This window comes from Urocitellus parryii, chromosome 2, assembly GCF_045843805.1.
Source record: "Urocitellus parryii isolate mUroPar1 chromosome 2, mUroPar1.hap1, whole genome shotgun sequence".
Classification (NCBI taxonomy): Eukaryota; Metazoa; Chordata; class Mammalia; order Rodentia; family Sciuridae; genus Urocitellus; species Urocitellus parryii.
The window spans coordinates 50,475,656-50,497,755 of record NC_135532.1 but is presented as its reverse complement, the minus strand read 5'-3'; positions in this window follow the sequence as shown (position 1 = coordinate 50,497,755).

Sequence of the window (22,100 nt, the reverse complement as noted above, 5' to 3'; positions counted from 1 at the left end):
AGTATTCTCCAAAAGATCAAGCATGAGAAAATGCAAGAAGGTTTAGAGAAGAAATGACTGAGTTATGAGAGCCTTAACCCAATCAGTGAATTTATCCCCTGATGCAATTAACTGAGTGGTAATTGAAGGCAGGTAGGATGTGGCTAGATGAGGTAGGTCATTGGGGGCAAGCCTCTGGGATATATAAATATATTTTGTATGTGGCAAGTGGAGTATCTCTGTCTCTACTTCCTGATGATCATGTGAGCTGCTTCCCTCTGCCATACTCTTCTGCCATGATGTTCAGCCTCATCTGGAGCCTTGAAGAATGGGACCGGCTGTCCACAAATGGAGACCTCTGAAATTGTGAATCTCCAAATAAATTCTTCTTCCCCTATAATTGTTCTGGTCAGATATTTTAGTTGCAGCAGCAAAAAAAGCTGACTGAAACACTGATGAACCAGGAATAGCAGGCTTACTCAATAAGATAATTTATAATTTGGAGGGAGCTATCTATCTGTTTAGTATTCCTAAAAGAAGAGAGAGTTAGAAGGGTGAATTTTATAATTCAGTGTCTCATTGACTGTTGAATGGCCACAAAACCTTCAGCTGGTCCATTCTATTCAAAAACTGCCAGACTACCATATGTTTTGAAATACTGTTGGGGAAATAAAATAATCCTGTAGATAAAAATACTCCATTTTAATATGGAAGAAGGAAAAAACACAGTTTAATATTGACTAGACATTAGCGGATTATATGCATATAAGGTAGCATGAAAGTGATGATAAATTTAGGAATATTTCTCACATAATTTATGCATACTAGAAGATAAAACTTTTACTTCTCTTGTCTCCCTATAGACAAAGTCATACCTGTGACATTTTCCCTTCCCTTCATGAGAGATATCTCTGACCTAACTCTATACATAGGTGTTTGCATATGGAGAGGTTACTTGGACCATGATGTTGGACATCTCTCTATGGAAAAAAAAAATCTGAGATTGGGCTTAATTCCTAGAGAAATGTATCCATTTCCCAGATGTTACAGAAAGGATTCACATTTGCCTACCATCAAGGACACCATAAGGATAGGTATAATGATCTTGCTTTTGAGAAATGAAAAAAATATTTTCATTTACTCTTTCAGATTACATGAACAAATAAATACTACAAATTTAAAATAGCATACTAGAATTTATGTTTCTGGCAAGACAGATAAAATTTTCTTCATTCTTCCACAAATACTATAATTGAGAACAACGTGTTCTGTGTCCTATCTAAAGCAGGCACAAATTTTCTGAATTAGGTGAAGATAAGAAGATTTAAGGGCAATGGACCTCAGGATATGAGAATGACATGATGGTGGGATTCTTGGGTAGTTTTTCAATCTTATTGTCCAGACTTGGAGCTCAAGCAGCAGCAGCAATAGACAAATGTCAATGAGCATCGATAAAACAAGCCCCAACGAAATGCCTTTTCTCTCTAGGAAAGGAATAGGAAACAGGGTGCTTAACTTCTAAACAACTAGAAGTTAAAGTACCAGATAAATGTGACAGAAAAGCACTGTGTCCACATCGTTTTTACTCCATAAAAATCTAAGTGAGAACTGAGACTTCTAGTTGATCCAAACTATAATGAAGGGTCACAACACATTTGCTGGGGTGCTATGGGAGAAGGTAAAAAATATACCATATTTGTATGCTGAAACTTCAAAGTATCAGTGAAATTTAAAAAAAAATCTAAGTGGAAATATATTCAATGTTTGTGGGTTAGAAATCATATCATAAAAAATATCAACTTTCCCTAGATTGGTGTATAGTTAAATTCAATTTATAGCAAAGTTCTAAAACATTATTTTAATAAAGAAACATATTCTTTAAGATTGTATTAAAAGACATTGAAAATAGAATATCTCAAACACTTATTGCTAAGAAAAACGAAGTACAATGCTTTTTTGTATACTTTTTAAGTCTGATTATATAACTTTAGTAGTCAACATTCCATGTTGACACTCTATATTGACAAAATGATACAGACCGCACAAAAAAATGGGAAACAGCATAGAATCTAGAGGTATTCCAAACCAATTGTGCCAATTGATTTTTAATTCAGTTGCAAAAGAAATGCAATATAATAAATATAGTCTCTACAAAAATTATAATGGGACAATTGGATATTCATAATGAGAAAAATAAAACAAATCTCAGTCTAAAGTTTATTAGGTACAAAAACAACCCTAAAAATTAATAACAAATTAATTGTAAAATAAACTATTTAAATAAAAGGATAAGGAAAATGTTTGGCATCCAGTGCTAGGCAAAGAATTTTTATATTTGACTTGAAAACCTTCTCCATTATATATAAAAATTGGACATTATTGAAATTAAAATATCTCTATTTGTAAAAGATATTGCTTATAGAAAACAAAAACAAGCTATGTATAGGGAGAAAATATTTTCAAATCATATTTAGTCATGGACTAGTAGCTAAAATACATTAAGTACTTTTAAAACACACCAGCTAAAAAAATTTTAAAAAAGAAGAAAATTAAACAACTCAATTGGATTTGGGTAAAAGATTAGAGTAGTCTTTCACCAAAGTTTATGTACAATTGGGAAATAAGCATATACAGAGATCTTCAACATCATTGATTATTAGGGAAATGTAAATTAAAATCAGTGATATATCTCTTCACACATTATTGGTAAGAATAAAATATATGGTGACAATTCCACATATTGGCAAAAAATGTGAAGAAACTGGATCACTCAGAAATGTCTGGCTGGAAAGCAAAATTGTGCAGTTAGGTTGGAAAAGAATTTGGTAGTTTATTATGAAAAAAGGCATGCAAATATATGTTACAGTGATATATTTGGATTTTGTACTTTCATGCAAAGAATTTCATCTTATCAAAATTTTAATTTCTGTGTACATCAAAACCTGTATATTACTGTTCATAGAAGCTTCATTTATGCCAGCCAGAAATTGGAAGCTGATCTTCTTCAACAGAAAGATTTAACAATGGCCCATTGTACAACAAACTACCATTCCAACCACTTCAATGAATCTATAGAGAATTATGGTGAGTGAAAAAAGGAAATCACCAAAGTTTCCATATTTTATGATTCTATTTTTATGATGTTTTTCAAATAATAAAGGTCACATAAATAGGGACCAGATTAGTATTTGCCTGGGGATAATGGCTGGTGTTATGAAATGGGCTAGTTATAAAAATGTAATAGCATGGTTGAGGTATAATTCATTGGTAGAACATGAAATGATTAGCAAGTGTGAGTCCTGTGTTCAATTTCTAGCATTAAAACAAAACAAAAATGACCTGCAGTTTTGTAAATGTTCTTTATCTTGATTTAGTTAACACTAAGGTTGTGGTTGTGATACTATTATATAGTTTCTAATATGTAATTTGGGGGAACCTGGGTAGAAGGTACATAAAATTTCTCTATAGGAGTTCTGACAATTGCATTTGAGTCTATGTCAAAACTTAAAACTTAAGAAAAAAAACAAAAAGTGATAAAAACTAATAAGTCAATATTAATTTCAAAAATTTTGAATGTAAAACCACCCATTATTTTTGTCATATTGTTCTGTTTTGCTTGAAAAAAGGAAAAAAACTCATTGTTCTCTTAATTTTGTCTATGTGCTTGTTTCAGAAAATTGTAGGATCCTGTGAATACCCTAAATGAAATGAAAGACTGTTAAGAAAAAAATCCAAAAAAACACCTCTTATTTAAATAACCATGCTGTATGGAGAGATGATGCCTGTATACTTTGGATTCTGAATGTCCCCCCAAGACCAATATGTTGATGTTTTGGTTCCCAGTCTGTGGCACTATTTGAAGGCAATGGAACATTCTGGAGATGTTCTTGATTGAAAGAAGTTACGTCATCAGGCAATTCCTGTTTCTCTCTTTGCCTCCTGGATGTCATGAGGTGAGAAGCTTCCACCATTATGATATGCTTCCACTATTCATTTTGCATCCCATTTTCCTTCATAGACACCTACACTAGTTGTGGTTCTTTACCTGGTGAAATGACCCAAACCTTTACCTCTGAAGGATTTGAGTCACTTCTAGTCAGGTTTATATTGATTTGTTCTAGTTTCATATTGGCATTCATCTCAAGACATGGTAGAACTAAAAAAAAATTAAAAATAAAAGGTATTGTGAGCTGAGTGTGTGTTTCACAAAATTTATATGTTGAAGCCTAAGTCTCAATGTGAAAATATTTGGAGTTGGAGTTGGTCCTTTGTGAGGTAATTATGATAAGATGAGGTTATGAAGGTTGGTTCACAAGATGAGATTAATGTCCTTATATAAAGAAGAAAAATTAGAGCATTGCCTCTACCTTTTTTCTTATTACATTTTTGGTAATGTTTTCCATGTATATCTTAAATTCTTATCATTAATTGAACCATATGTTTTATATGATAAAATATTAAACAACTTGTTGTTTTATATCTTCTCTATAAGTTTATTTATTTGGAATACACTTATGTGTGCCAAATATCAGATCTAAAAGTATTTAAAAGCTACATTGATGATTTATCTTTCACCCACTCAAAATATGGGATATTGTTTTTTTCTATAACCCTCCCAGTAAATTGATTTCTTTCACACATATACACCCACATGACTCATTAATTCTATTAGCTAGCATTATGTTAATGGGTAAAATTTGATGTTCTATCTTTTCAAGAAGTTGCTACTTTCATTTCTTTGAAAAGTTCTAGAAAACATTCCTGTAGTTCACTAATATTGGAATACACCATATATTGGTTGTTGAAAAAAAGAAAGATAAGTTTATGAAAAATATACTTTAGTAGATATTTTTTCAAAGCAAATCTACCAGAAAATATGCTTCTCTATAAATATTCTAAAATATTTTATATCCTGAAATGCTCTTCATAATATTGCAAAACAGAATGTCTTGTTCCACAATTCTGACAACTCTTTTCCATCCTTTCTCATGGAAATTGATCCAAAACTTGCTTTCCTGTGAAGGTTCTCTAACCAGTCAGTTTATCTCATCTCCTCTACTCACAGATGATTAATCTTTATATCTCTTGCTTAATTCCAATGACTGCAATATGACTACCATTTGCCCCTGTATTCTATAATATTGAATCTAATATGTGGCAGATTATCATGAAATATTGTTTAATATTACTTTATATAAAAATAATTCATTCTGCTAAAAAAAAAAAAAACTGGCTGTCTCAGCTTACCCCACAGTTACCTCTTCTGTATCACCAATAAATAACAAGGTACTCAGTTCTTCCAGGAATCAATGAAGAAGACATGTATGGAAAACTTTTAACACAGTTTCACATTGGAAGATATGTTTGACTATTACCTTGTTATCTGGATTGCCTAGTTAAATAAATGTCATCGATAAATAATGTTTGAAGTAAATTAAAAGCAAAAATATTTTTATATTCTCATATAAAATATACTTTGAAGTTAAATATACTTTGAATCTTTTCACTCTTTTGCCACATTTTTATTTAAAAGTTAAACACACAATGAAAAATTAAAACTAAATACAGCTTGATATTTTTTAGTGTGTGACTGATGTTGGACAACAGTATAGTAAAAATTTTTTTCAGCAGAAATACTCAGTGACTTCTCATGAATATAACCATGATTTTGAGTCATGCCAAATCCAAAAGTTTTGCAGGGCTGAGGCTCTATTCTTGCAGGTGACAGACTACAAATAGTGACAGGTAGGCTGTCTATAAGAAGCAGGAATCTCAGGAGCAATGCACACTGTGGGAGAGTACTAAAATGGAAGATCTTATTATATTTATTTAGTATGTATTTACAGAGTGTCAATATGAACAATCACTGTGAATGAAGAAGGCATGCAGTTTCTTCAGTGGATTCTGTCAACATATAGTACTTTTAGGGATTCTTATAAGGTTGACAGTTTGAAAAATGAAGATGCAAAAACCTATAAGAAGTGTATATATTATAGCAAACAGTAAAGTGTAAAAGGGGAAGACACGAATACATGCGTGTGCAATTTTAAAGATGCAAGCAATACAGTTACTGCTGCCCAAGGATCCTTATCTTAGACAAGTATTATGCAAAAATGAAGAAGGATGGCACCAAGATTCATCCAAATTGACAGTATAAATATCCCTCTAATCTCTTGTAGATTCCTGGGTTAGGTACTCATTAATACCTATTTCTGTGTCTCCAACAACAGGATGAATGCAGCAGCCATAATCATTTGTGCAGTTCTCACTCTTCTATTCTATAAGGATATAAGTAACCCAGGTCTCCAGCTTTGAGATATGAGTCTCCTGTTACACATCAAGAAGACAAGTAGAAAAGTCCCCTCCAAGTGCACCGGGTCCATGGTGCATATGTTTGACCCAAATATTTGAAGAGTTCAAAAATCAAAGTGAGAGAATGTGTCAATAAAATGAAAGTAAGAATGTCAGCTCAAGTTTATCATTTGCAAAGAAAAGCAACTCACCTCCTATTTAGGAGAAAAGGGGCAAAGAGTGTGCCACATTTAAGTAGGTTTTGTTATAAATGCAAACATCTTGCTGAGTGTGAGTAATATGCATGCTTCCCATCCATTAGACTAATTCTGGATGATGGATGTAGAAGGGAGAGGGGTTGTCCTGGAAAAGGTGGCCCACCCACAGGTGATTCTCAGAGAGTCACCTAGGTGTGGGCAAAACCCCCTGCTTCTATAAAATGCTTTGACAAAAAGGGATACTATATATCTGTAGTTTCAGGCCTTAATGATGTGGTGCTTTATTTTGATAAAATAATATTTAAATATTCAAAATAAAGATTGAAATCTTGGACAGAGTTTTGAAAGGATCTTTTTGCTGGTTGTCATAAAGCAATAACCTTCCCTAACACCTGTTTCTAATAAACAATAGTTTATATACTTCTTTCTGCTTATAGCAAACTAAACATTTAGTAATATTTATTTTTGCTGAATGTATGACTGTGCATTAGAATTGCTTCAAATGTATTATTTTTATGCATTATAACTCTTTCTACTGAAATATTTGTTTGTCTACATGCACTGAGGCTAATATGTAAAAATTCATTAAAATTTATTATATTTTGCTGCTTGCTTTGTATGAATTTTTACTCATATTTACCTTGACTGCATGTGCTGTGCACAAGTTCATTCAAATTTATTGTGTATTATGTCTTGCTTTCTAGTTACCATCATTACTCAAATATATTACCATATTTGCTTATAGAGTTTTGTAGCCTAGTTTTTACTAGTATACAAATATACGAATTATTTCTGACTATGTAACTTTAAATTATTTTTCTGTGCTAGTATAATATTAATGTTTATGTAAAACGTATGCTTTACTATAGGATTCTGTTGTATATTAGACTATATTTACATCAACTAAATATGCTTTAAGCACAAAATAACTTTAAAATTCTTTTAAAGCTTTCTAGAAAAAGGTGCTGAAATTTTATTTTTTAACAAAAATTTCCCTATACATTGTTGTTAACTACTTGTTGTCTACATATTTTAAATTCCGGGAAGTATGGCCATTTCTGATAATGTAAGGAAATTATTCTCCTTAGGGAATGGAAAGAAATCAAGCATTTATTTTATAGTGAATCACCATGTAACAGTATCAAACACAGTGGTCTCATGGGGAACCAGAGCTATTTTTGAAAATGTAAAAATCTGTAAAACGGAGAGATTACATCTCATTCTATGCCACTTTTGCAGGATGGGCACTTTCACAGTAAGTAAATAATACCAGATATACCAAAATGTATCTCAGCACAGGGGCTCCAAAGAAATAAAAAGAAGTTCGTTGAAGATTCTCCTGGACAGTTTTGCTGAAGTCAGAAAGCAGGACAATGTTTTAAGATATTTATTATTTGTACCTAAAAATTATACTTATCGATTACTTACATAGTAAGTGAATATATTATAGATATTAAATATATAATTTCTGATTGCTAGTTGTTAGTTAGATATTTAATAATCCATTGTTAATTTATAAACTCTGAGTCAACTACCATACCCTTTTCTCCCTTATGTTAAATTCTCACCAAAGTCTTTTGTTTATTGTTTGTTCTGCTGTCACTTTTTTATGTTTTCACATACCTGTCAAACACACTTCCTTTTCTAATCATATCATTTGTAAGGCTATTTTGATCTTTATCTTTTACTTGGTGTTAAGGTTTGTATAGGAAAAATTCATGTGTTAGGCAACACAGGAATGTTCAGAGATGAAATGATTAGATGATGAGGGTGGTTACCTCATCAGAGGTGAATGGACTACTGGGTGTAACTGCAGGTAGGGTCAGGAATGAATGGAGGAAATAGATCACAGGGGAAGTGCTCTATCCCTTCCCTGGATCCCTTCGACCCTCCTCTCTGCTTCCTAGCTCTAGTGAGATGATCATCTTTCCTCCCCACACTCTTCTTTTTTTTTTTAAATTTTTTATTAGTTGCTCAAAACATTACAATGATCTTGACATATCATACATTTGATTCAAATGAGGTACGTAATCTTACTCTTATTTTTCCACGTGTACACCTACATTCTTCTGGCATGATGTTCTGTTTCTCCTCAGGCCCAGAACAATGAAGCTAGACAACTGACTATACATTGAACCTCTGAAACTGTGAGCTCAAAATAAACTTTCCCTTCTCTAAGTTGTCCTTTCGGGTGTTTTGGTCACAGTCACGAAAAGCTGAGTAACACGCTTGGACTACTCCAGGTTTCTCCTAATTTATCTCCTATATCTATAGAAATTGTTTAATCTATAAAATATCCTCCTCAAATTAACCTTCATTACTTGGCTTTTGGAATTGTCCAGAGATTTAAATCTAGTTTATACCTCTTCGAGTGATGATTGTTTTCTCCATTTGTATCATCTACTTACTGGCAGTCTTTTGAGAAGTAGTGGTGTGTCATTATCTCTTCTTACTTCTTTCTAACTCCAAAGGTAGACTCAACACGCATGTAAACGCTTAGTGAAACAAAACAAAACAAAACAACACATATTCAATGTTTTAAAGGAAAACACTGATTGTCTGGTGTGGAGGAGTTTTCATAGGACTTTTCTGCTCATGTTCCCAAGCTATTTTTCACTATAACTTCTTCATACTACTGTAGCTAAGTTAAAACTGTTTATTTCTTCATATTCATACTTTCCATTACCTTATCTACTTGAATTACTTCATTTTTCTACTATCATCTTTTTAAAATTTACTCATTACAAACACAAAATGAAAGTTGAATTTTATTGCACAGAACCATAAAGAATCCTTAAAATTGCAAGAATCCTTTGCCCTACCAGGTATTTTCTTACATTATAATTTTAATCATTTTTATGTATTTTCCCTACGTCACAGGCCTAAGAAGGACAGGTGCTTATACCCTTCTAGGACCCTGTGTCCAATGAACACTTCATACATATTTGCATAAAGAAAGAAATTTTGACACTAAAAAGCAAACAATTTTGATGACTATGGATAAACTAACAAGCCATTAGTTGGTTTTCCAAGTTGTTATATTTTGCTTAATCAGATGACTAGTAATTAAAAATATATATGCTCACTTAATTTTTGAAAATAATTAATAATACATAAATGTCAAGCTGAAATGTGGCCACAGAATATGCAGACACCAGAATTCAAAAGCACCTGGAGCCTCAAATTGAAAAATAATATCCCTTTTTTATAAATATTTAGAAATTATTTTTCTTGATAAAATCTATTTACTTCAAATAGGTGAAAAAATCAATTTAATTTTTAAGTTTCTTTACATAGACACAAAATTATCTTACAATTTATTTCATAAGATTAAGAAAAACATAAGTCAAATAAAGTCTTAAATCTTCTATTTCTGCTCTGAATTGTCCTTAGAAATATTTTCGGAATAGTTCTCAGTAGAAAAGATGTTTGTAAGATGAAATAGTGTTAGAATACAGTTGTTTTGTCATGTGTTTTATTAGTATTCCATGCAGCATTTATGATATCTTTGTTCAAAATAAAAGGATATGTGGGGTATCAAGTTTTACTTATTACCTATAAGAAGGGATGACAGGCCCTGTCCTCCATTTCCTCAGAAGAGGTTTCTGCAAAAGATTCCAACTAAAGCTCTTGGACATCAGTTAATGATACTGAAAAAAGTCATATCTGGTTTTGTGTGGTGTAACTAGGAAGTCAAAACCATACATAATCAGTATTCCAAATCTCACTAAAAAAATTATCTACCCTAAGAAGGGTGATATGGAAGGACAAGAATAGCAGGGCAGACAACACTCTTTTTACTAAAATAATGGAGGTTTTGGCAATAGACTGATGAAAATTACTGAAGATCCCTTTAATGATTTAGCAATACTAAGATTTTGGGATTTTGCCTTGTTTTAGGTGAAGAATGATTCAAAATTTCACCCAAAACCAGCTGGATGAGGTTTCAGTATATCATTTGTAAAAAAAAAAAAAAAAAAAAAAAAAAAAAAAAAAAAAAAAAAAAAAAAAATTATTGGTATCTCTTATATACATTGTAAGTAAAAATCAATATTTAATGATTTGGAGGATATAACATAGTTTAATATTTTGTTTGCTCAATAGAGTTAATACACTATCAGGGCCTATTTTTATTTTAATATTTTATTAATATTAAAAATTAATATTTTCCCAGTAGATGAATGATGATTAATGTTATTTTCTTGGAAAAATGGAATAAATCATATGCAATAAAATAATGAGGAAGTAAGTAAAAATGATTTGCATTATTTTAGCAGTGTATGTGATATTTGAAATTTGCCAGAATAGCTGTGTTATATAAAATGAAAAATGAAGAACATAATAGATTAGAATGCACAAGAGAAAAGGATGAATAAAAACATAAATTAAACATTTTTTAAAAAATGTAATTGAAGGAAAAATATATGTAAATGGAAAAACAAGAAGAAAATAGAAAAAGTAGAGAGAAAAGGAAGGAAAATAGTCATAAAAAATGAGTAACTTATAGGAAAAGGAAACGAGAACTCAGACCAAGAAATGCATGAAGCTGACAAGAGAAACAGTGGGATTGAAGAAAGCAAGGGTGCAGTTGTGCCCAGGGGTTGCTTGTACAGGCATTAGTTTCAGTTAGCCAATTATTGCAGCTTTAACAGGAAAAGGGAACTAGCCACATAACAAATATTTCTACTTTATGTCTTCCATAATAGACCCAGTCTTGTCAGAATACCCTGAGAGGAAATTAAATTAGATGATTTCATTGGAAAGTGATGCAGTGGCAAAAGGCATAGTTTAGAAACTTTAAGATCCAGGACCTATTGCAAATGAGAAAAGAAGTGTCTCTCTATATATAGACTTCTCATTATATATATATATATATATAGATGTTTTGACAATAGAGTGTTTCCTGACATTTTTATTTTTTCTTTTACTTTTTTTTTCTTTGTGAAGTATATACATGTGAGTCTGGTCAATCTGCTCAGATCTGCCATAGGGAGCCTCTCAGTGACCAAAGCCACTCACCTCTCTTTGGTTTCCACAGGTGGAAACTACAATATAATGCTTGCTGGAAGAGTGTACTTGCCTCTAACTGCATTCTTATTTTCCTGAATATGAATGTGTTCACCGTCATATTTTCTGTTGCCAGCAGTTTCAATTATTGAACAGCAGATCTAAAGGAAGAATCAGTGAACTCTCAGTAATCGTGATACTTTTCCAGTGGAGGTATTCTGTTTATTTTTGTTGTGATGGTTTTTGTTCTTACTGTCAGAAGAGTCTATTATATTTGACAAATATTCAGTTTTTGAGGTGTGTGTATAATCTGCTCTATTGGTAACATTCAGATATTTTATTAAAAAACCAAAATATATTTCCATGGAAGTCAGGTATTTTAGAAAAAAATACAAGTTTTTTTTTTGTCTGTGTGTTTTTAGCATATTAGTAAGTTTGAAGACCTGTGAAATGAGAATTTAACATGTCTAGACTTGATTCTTCACATTTCAATCTCCTAGAATCATTCCCTATATAAAGAGCCAATTATATTTTGGGTCTCTTGTAGAGTGTATAAATCATTTATCATACCTCCAATCATATGAGTTTATGTGTTATATTTGCATCATTTTGAGAATATATGTTAAATTACATACTTTAATGGAGCCTACAGATTTCTAAATTCTGGGTAATTGTGCCATTGGATTTTTAACTCATTTTTAGGCAATCAATATACATTTATGGAACTGCTTATAGGAAAGTGGGAAAGAAGGGAGAAAGGCAAACTGGAAGTATACTTCCATGCATTAAGTATATGTAAGGTTAAAACATATTTCTGATATTAGGCCTCTTAGATATTTAAAATTCAAGCACACAGTATATATGCTCATTTACTTTTGTTTCAGTATTGAAGTATTCTCAGATATATATACACACATTTTCTTAAAAACACACATATGTATATATATGTATATGTGTATGTTTTTCACATATGAATTTATGTGTGAAAACATACACAGTCACACATGTGAAAAGAGCACAACTTTTCAACTTACGATATCAATTTATTTCCCCTTTGAAGAAAAGTATCCAAATATTTTGAAAATAGTATAGGAAGTATGGAATACATATTCTTAATTGCCTCTTTCAGATAGAGAGATTGATATTGACATACACTTTATTATATATTAATTCACATAAAAATCATTAACAGGAGTGGATATTTGTAAACATGAGACCCATGATGGAGTCCTGGCCCATGTCAGGCTCAGTACCGCTCTGAAGGCCAACCTGGGAGCTGAGGCCTAGCCCAGCTCCATTTTGGGACACTTCAGCCATTCATAGCCTTCCCTACATGGCAGCCTCCACATTGTAACAACAGACAATGGCCTAGAGGCAGCTGCATCTCTGAACAGGCAGCCCAAAGCCATTGTAAGGCCCAACCTTTCTGCCCCATCTCTGAAAGTGGTTGCATCCACCTTGGGACACCCCCACTCCTATCTTGAGTTACTTCTGCTATAGCCATCACCACCTTTAGTTGCAGTAGCATCCATTGTGGGACACTGGTGGATACTGGTGAGGAACACCAATCTGAGGAACAGGTAATCTGCATAGTCATTACAAGATTATAGGGTAGAAACTATAATACCTCAGAACCACACTGCAAGAAATTAAGACACATAGACAACATGAAAAAGCAAGAAAGAAGTGCCCCAAACAGAGATACTACAATAATAGAATCAATGGACAGCACAGTTGATGAAATGTCAGAATAGGAGTTAAGAATGTACATACTAAAATGATCTGTGAATTAAAGAATGATCTAAGTGAGCAAATACAGGCAAAAATTGATCACTCCAATAAAGAGATAAAAGAGCAAATAAGGTACCAAAAGATTACTTCAAGAAAGAGATAGACATTTAGAAATACAAAATCAAAAATCCTTGAAATAAAGAAAACAATAAAAAATCCTCAATAGAAAGTGTATCAAAACAGAATAGATCAATTGGAAGTCAGAATATTAGATAATGAAGACAAAGTACACAGTCTTGAAAATAAAGGTTACCACATAGTGGTAAAAAACACCATGAAAAGAACATCCAAGAATTATGGGATAGGATCAAAAGACCAAATCTAAGATGCATTGGGATAGAGGAAGGCACAGTTATTAAAAAAAAGAATGCACAATTTTAATCTCCCCAATGCAATAATATCAGAAAATTTCCTACACATGAAGAATAAATTGGAAAATCAAATACAGGAGGCATACAGGTCACCAAATGTACAAAATTACAACAGATCTACATCAAATCACATTATAATGAAAGTGCATAGCATACAGAGTAAGGAAAGAATCTTAAGGCTACAATAGAGAGGAATCAGATCATATATAGGGAGAGACCAATTTTTATCTCAGCAGATTTTTCAACACAGACCCTCAAAGCCAGGATATCCTGGAACAACATAAATCAAGCTATGAAAGAAAATGGATGCCAAAAATCTTATATCAAGCAAAATTAAGTTTCAGATTTGATGACAAAATAAAAACCTTTCATGATAAACAAAAGTTAAAATAATTTACACTGAGAAAGCCAAGACTACAGAGCATCCTCAGCAAAATATTCCAGAAAGAGAAAATTAAAAAGAACAATAAAGATCAGCAAAGGGAAAAACTGTACTAAAGGAAAGGCCAATCAAAGTAGAAAACAAGTCAAGTTTAAAACCAAAAATAAACTGAAATATCTGGTAATATAAATCATATTACAATAATAACTCTGAATGTGAATAGCCTATAATCATCAATTAAAAGACATAGACTGATAGATTTGATTTCAAAAAGACCCAACAATGTTTTGCCTTCATGAGACTCAAAAAGGAAAAGACATTCACAGACCAAAGGGTAAAGTGTAGGAAAAAATGTACCACTAACATTTACGAAGTAAATACGCATAGGGTTCCATCCTCATCTCAGATAAAGTGCACTTCAAACCAAAGCTAATGAAAACTAATGAAGAAGTACATTTCATACTTTTTACAGGATTCATAAATCAACAAGCATAACAATTATCAATATCTATGCCCCAAACCAAGGGGCATGTATATATATCAAACAAGCCTTTGTCAACTCCCCCCCACCCCCCAAAAAAAGCAATCAGACCCCAGCACCATAATAGTGGTTGGCTTTAATACACCTGTATCACTATTGGATAGGTCTTCTAAACAAAGAAACTATGGAACTCAATAATACAATCAATAATTTGGACTTAACAGACATATACAGAATATTCCATCCATCAATGAGAACATACAGTTTTTTTCTCAGCACCACATGGATCCTTCTCCAAAATAGACCATATATTATGTCACAAAGCATTCTTAGCAAATACAAAGAGAGAGAGAGAGAGAGAGAGAGAGAGACAGACACTACTCTTCTTATCTGACCATAATGGAAAAAAATTAGAAATCAATGATAAAATTTAAAAAGAAGCTACTCGAACACTTGGGGACTAAATGATATGCTATTGAATGACACATGGAATACAGAATACATCAGAAAGGAGATTAAAAAAATAGAGGTAAATGAGAACTCTGATACAACTTATCAAAATCTATAGGACACTATGAAGTCAATGCTAAGAGAAAAGTTCATTGCATTAAGCTCATTCATTAAAAAAAGTAAACATCCTGACATTATATTTCAAAGCCCTAGAAAAATATGAAGAAATCAACACCAGAAGTAGTAGAAGAAAGAAGATAATTAAAATTAGGGCTGAAATCAATGAAATTGAATCAAAAGAAAAATTCAGAAAATTAACAAAACAAAAATTTGGTTCTTTGAAAAAATAAATAAAATTGACAAGCCCTTAGCTACCCTAAAGAAAAGAAAGAAAGAAAGAGAACACTCAAATTCCTAAAATTCATGATGAAAAAGTTAATATGATGACAGTCACTATTGAAATATGGAAAACAATTAGACAAAATAGAAACTATTTTGAAAATATATACTCCAGTAAAATAGAAATTCTTGAAGACCCTGGCAAATTTCTAGAGGCATACAATCAACCCAAACTGAGTCAAGAGGACATACACAATTAAAACAGATCAATTTCAAGTAGGGAAATACAAGAAACCATCAAAAGCCTATCAACCAAGAAAAGACCAGGATCAGACATATTTATAGCTGAGTTCTACAAGATCTACAAAGGAGAATTAACAGCAACACTCCTCAAATCATTTAATGAAATAGAAAATAAAGGAACCCTACCAAATTCATTCTAAGAAACTAGTATTATCCTGATAACAAAACCAGGCAGAGACACGTCAAGTAAAGAAAATTCCAAAACAATATACCTGATGAACATTAAAGCAAAGTTCTCAACCAACATTATGGCAAATTTTTTAAAAAACATATTTTAAAAAAATAGTGCACCATGTTCAAATGGGATTCATTCCAGTGATGCAAAGTTGGCTCAACATACAGAAGTCAATAAATATAATTAATTGCATCAATAGCCATTAAGAGAAGAATCACATGTTTATATCAAATGATGCAGAAAAAGAATTTGACAAAATACAGCACCTTTCATGTTCAAAAAACTAGAAAAACTAGGGATAATAGGAACATACCTCAACATTATTAAAGGTATCTATGCTAAACACAAGGCCAACATCATTCTAAATGGAGAAAATTGGAAGTATCCCCTCTAAAAACTGGAGCAATACAGGTATACCCTCTTTCACCACTTCTATTCAATATAGTCCTTGAAATTCTAGCCCCAGCAATTAGACAGATGGAAGAAATGAAAGGGATATAAATAGAAAAATAAGAAGTCAAACTATCATTATTTGCTGAGAACATGATTCTATACTTAGAAGATCAAAAGAAAACTTCATCAGAAAACTTCTAGAATCCATAAATGAATTCAGCAAAGTAGCAGGATATAAAATCAATACCCATAAATCAAATGCATTTCTATACATTAGTGATGAACCTCTGAAAGAGAAATTAGAAATATTACCCTATTATCAATAGCCTCAAAACAAAATAAAATACTTGGGAATCAATCAACAAAAGAGGTGAAAGACCTCCATGATGAAAGCTACAGAACACTAAATAAAGAAATTGAAGAGGAACTTAAGATGTAAAAATCTCCCATGCTCTTAGATAAGCAAAATTAATATTGTTAAAGTGGCCATACCACCCAAAGCGCTATACAGATTCAATGTGATTCCAATTAATATCCCAACATCATCCCTTATGAAAGAGAAAAAGCAATCATGAAATTCATTTGGTAAAATAAGAGAACTAGGATAGCTAAAGAATTCTTTTGTAAGAAGAGTGAAGCAGGAGACATCATGATACCAGACCTTAATCTATACTACAAAGCTATAGTAACAAAAAGGCATGATATTGGTACCAAAATAGGCATGTACACTAGAGGTAAAATATAGAAGACACAGAGGAAAACCCATATAAACACAGTTATCTCATACTAGACAAAGTATCCAAGAACACACATTGGAGAAAAGATAGCCTCTTCAACAAATGGTGCTGAAAAAACTGGACATCCATATGCAGCAAAATAAAACTAGACCCCTGTCTCTCACCATGCACATGCACTCAGCTCCACATGGATAAGGGTCATAGAAATTAGACCAGAGACCGTGAGCCTAATTGAGGAAAAGGCAGGCACATAATTTCATCACATCAGATTAGGACTCAACTTCATTAATAAGACTCCTAAAGCACAAGAAATAAAAATCAAGAATCAATAAATGAGATGGATTCAAACTAAAAAGCTTCTTATCATCAAAAGAAACAATCAATAAGGTGAAGAGACAACCTACATTTTGGAGCCAATTATTGTCACAAACATGTCAGATACAGTACTAATCTCCAGGATATATAAAGAACTCAAAAAACTTAACACCAAAAAAAAAAAGCAAACAACAACACAATCAATAAATAAGCTAGGGAGCTGAACAAACACTTCTCAGAAGAAGATATATAATTGATCAACAAATATATGAATAAATGTTCAACATCTCTAGTAATTGGAGAAATACAAATCAAAACTACTTTAAGATCTCATCTCACATCAGTCAGAATGGCAGTTATCAAGATTACAAACAACAAAGTGTTGGTGAGGATGTAGGGGAAAGGCACACTCATACAATGCTGGTGGGACTGCAATTTGGTGCCATCACTCTGGAAAGCAGAAAGGAGATTTCTTGGAAAACTTGGAATGAAACCACCATTTGACCCAGCTATCCTACTCCTTGGTCTATACTTAAAAGACTTAAATTCAGCATACTATACTAATGCAGCCACATCAATATTTATAGCAGCTCAAGTCAAAATAGCTGAACGGTGGAAGCAAAGTAGATGCCCTTGAATAAATGAAATAAAAAGAAAACTGAGGTATACATACACAGTGGAATATTACTAAGCATTAAAACACAATAAAATTATGGAATTTATAGGTAAATAGATGGAGGTAAAGAATATCATGCTAAGTGAAGTAAGCCAGTTCCCCAAAACCAAAAGGTGAATGTTCTCTATGATAATGGATGCTGATTCATAATCAGTGGGGTATGGGAGATATGGAGGCACTTTGAGCAAAGTTGATTGAGGAATGGGGAGAGGCATGGGGTCAGATAGATGGTGGAATGAGATGGACATCATTATCCTTGGTATATGTATGTCTACACATATGGTGAGACACTACCTCTTCTACAACCAGAGAAATGAAAAGTTGTGCAGCAATGGTGTATAATGAATCAAAATGCATTTTGCTGTCATATATACCTAAATAAAATTAATTAATTAATTTAAAAAGAAATTTTTAGACATAAGTGTTATATGTAATTAATGATGAAGTAGCTGATATAGCTCCCTTCTTTATTTCATCACATGAGCTGCTTCACTCTGCCACATTCTTCCTCCATGGTGTTTTGCCTTTTCTGGAGCTCTGAGTAATGGAATCATTTTTCTAGTGTCAGAAAGCTTTGAAACCCGGAGCTTCCAAATAATTCCAAATAATTCACAATTGTCCTTTTCTGGTCTTTTAGTTACAACAGTGAAAAAAAATCTGACTAATACAGAAAATGACACTGAGAAGTGAAGTGCAACACTGTCACTAACCCAACCATGTGGTTCAGAAGACTTGGAGATTTTTCAAATTGGTGGGAGTAATTTTGAGATGCTTAACAAGCAGAAAATACTTTTGATTGTTGTAAGCAGATCTCAACAAGTGATTCTGGTAGAAGCTCAGAAGACCAGAATGCCAATAGGACTGTGCACAGTAATAACTAGGCTCTTGAGGTTTTAAAGGAAAAGGGGGATACTACTGGTTATTGGACTAGAGGACATTCCTATTATGTTCTGGCTGAGAAGTTGTCTGCATTTTGCCCCTGTGCTGAGACTTTCTAAGAGGCTGATTTTAAAGGCAATGGACTTCTTTATCTGGTGGAAGAAATTTCTAGACAGCATAGCAATCTGGCGGTGGCATGGATATTGCTGGCAGCTTTTAGCCAAATTTATTTTGAAAATCAAAGGCGAAAGCAGAGCAGAAAGATGTGAAAAACTTGGACTTGAAATGTGGGAGTAAAACTGTGGCTAAGGAAGTTGCAGTTGTTAAAGACATTACCATCACTAAAGACATGCTGAAAATTTTGCCTAGAGATGATCAGGAAGATGATTTGAAGGCATCTCAGGAACTGGCAAGATCATATTCACCTCAAATTCAAGAAAGTAAAAGTAAAAATTATTTTAAGAAGAGACTAGTTGGGTACCCTTCTTGAATGAGGGGACCTAAGAAAGTTATTTTCAACACATTCAGCTATCCAGACTCTCAGAGACTACTGCAGCCAAGGTCCCTGGAGGCTTGGATATTGCTTGAGATGGTGGCAGACCTTGATCTATGTGGTGCTGGTTCTGCAGGATTGCAGGATGCTGGAGTTAGGGGGTCAAGGAAGCTTCCACCAAGATTTCAAAGGAAGACTTGGGAGAACAGACAGAGTGCAGCAGGGTTGGAATCCCTGTGGGTAGTCCCTGAGAGGGCACACAGAGATGTGAGGAGGAAGCCAAAGCTACAGTGGAGACCCCCAAGATTAAGAAATACCAGTAACTTGGGACCTCATCCCAGGAAAGGTGCAGGAATTTAACAGAGAAAAGTCAATAGAAAGGCCACTTGCGCTGTAACCAACAAGGTTATGGGCATGGAGCTACATAAACCATTTGAACAGAACATCACCATGCCATGTGCCCCAGATGTTGGTTGTGGAGCCACAGGACTGTTTTGCCCAGCTGGAATTCAGTCTTGCTTTGGCCCTATTTCTTCTTTTTATGCCTCTGCTTTTGTGAATGGAGATTTTTTTCTGTGCCTTTATATATTGGATACTTATGAATAGCTTTTGATTTTTACAGGAACTCACAATGCAGGTTTGCCCAGAGTGTCAGAGGATAATTTGGACTTGAACTTTTGGGCAATCTTTGAACTGTTGAGACTGGGTGGAGACTCTTGAAAACAGATAAAATGTACTTTGTATTGTGAGATGGTCATGAGCTTTTGTGAGCCAGTGGTGGAATGTTATGGTATGGATATGAGGTATCCTGCAAAAACTCATGTGTGAGACAATGCAAAAGGTTTACAGAAGAAATAAGCAGGCCATGAAAGGCTTAATACAATCAGTGAATTTATACCCTGATGGTATCAACTGTGTCATAACTAAAGGTGAGTAGGTTGTTACTGGAGGAGGTAGATCATCGGGGGCACCAATATATATTTTGTTAGCTGAACATAGTTGCTTTCTGATTTCTGATCATTATGTGAGTTTCTTCTCTTGACAACACTATTCTGCCATGATGTTCTGCCTCACCTCAAGCCCTGGGGAATGAAGCAAGCAGTCTCATAAACTGAGACCACTGAAACTGTGAGATAAACTTTTCCTATTCTACAAAAAAAAAAAAACAAACAAAAAAAAAACATATAATAAAATGGAGCTTCTATATATTCTAAATTTTTTTCCAATATGAACAACAAAAAAGTCTGTTACTTTAATATTTTTAAAAAGGAAAACATTTTAATCAATTGGTTATTATTTGTGATAAACTATAAGGAATTAGATCCATACTTCCATATAAAGCAATTATACATGAAGCTAATTATGATATAACTAATTTTTAAAATATTTGATTTACCCACAACTATACTGAGATATTGAAATACATTGGATAAAGACCACACATCAATTCTGTCAGGTGGGAGTGGCCCAAATCAATAGTAGTGATTTATTTGATTTTGTTTTCATGATGGTTTTAAGTGTAGAGCACATGATACCCCACATAAACTTTCTCTCTGACTACTGATCACACAGTAGTATATCCATTTTTAAATATTATAAAACCAAGACTCAAAGAAGATTCGAAGCAGCCCAGTGAACTAATTTGGGAGAAGCAGACTCCATATTGGTGTTCACCATAATTTCTTAGCCTCAGGACTTCTATATGTTACCCTAGATACTGGTTTGCTTTGGGGGGCGCTGACATGTGACATGCAGGATTTTTGGAACCATCCTTGATCTCCACCCACTAGATGCACCTAGTATCTCTACCTCCACTGGGACAGGCAAAAAAATCTTTGACTTTGAGAACTAGTGACTATTCCTGCATTATGACAAGAAATAAGTTCTTAATAAGTGCACTATATGTCTCTTGGCCTAGTATTCTTGACACTCGGGGACATAAAGTCTTGAGGATTATAGAGAGTACAGAAACACACCATCTGTAAGAGATAGGAAATGCATATGTCTTTGCGAGACATATGCTATGTGTCATCAAAAAGAATATAGTTGTTTATTATGTGGACTTTTTTGCGGTTGACACTTACAGTATGTTCAATGTTATATAATTTCTGCTAACTAACCAGAAAGCAGTATATGAAAAATATATTTTTAATCAGTCATGTTTTTTTTTGATTCCTGATTCTATTTATCATACATTATGATTTTTAAAAAATAAAGTGAGTCTCAATTTCTTGAGGTGTAAAGTGAAAACAATGATATCAAGTTTGTAAAGATGATATAAACAGTATGAAAAGTGAACCAAGCATGGTGGCACATGCCTGGAATCCCAGCAGCTTGGGATGTTGAAGCAGGAGGAACATAAATGTGAAGCCAGCATCAGTACCTTAATGAGGTACTAAGCAACTTAGGGTGACCCTGTCTCACAATAAAATAAAATAAGAACTGAAATGTTACTCAGTTGTTAAGCACTTCTCGCTTCATTCCCAGTATAAGAAAAAAGAAAGAATATAAAAAAAACAATATATTTAAAGTTTCTGTCATCATTGGAAGTCAATCAAAAGAATCTAGAAATTTAGCACAGAAAGGCTAGTCACAATGTTTATTCTGGTTGTAGTGCTTAATTATTATAGAATAACAATATCATAGTACTTGAAGCATAGATAATGAATTATTGAGGATTGATGTAGGATTTCCCGACCATTCTTTCCATATATATATATATATATATATATATATATATATATATATATATATATCAATTTCTATGAAAGAAAATAAGTAAAATAGTGTAAACACAAATAAGTAAAATAGTGTAAACAC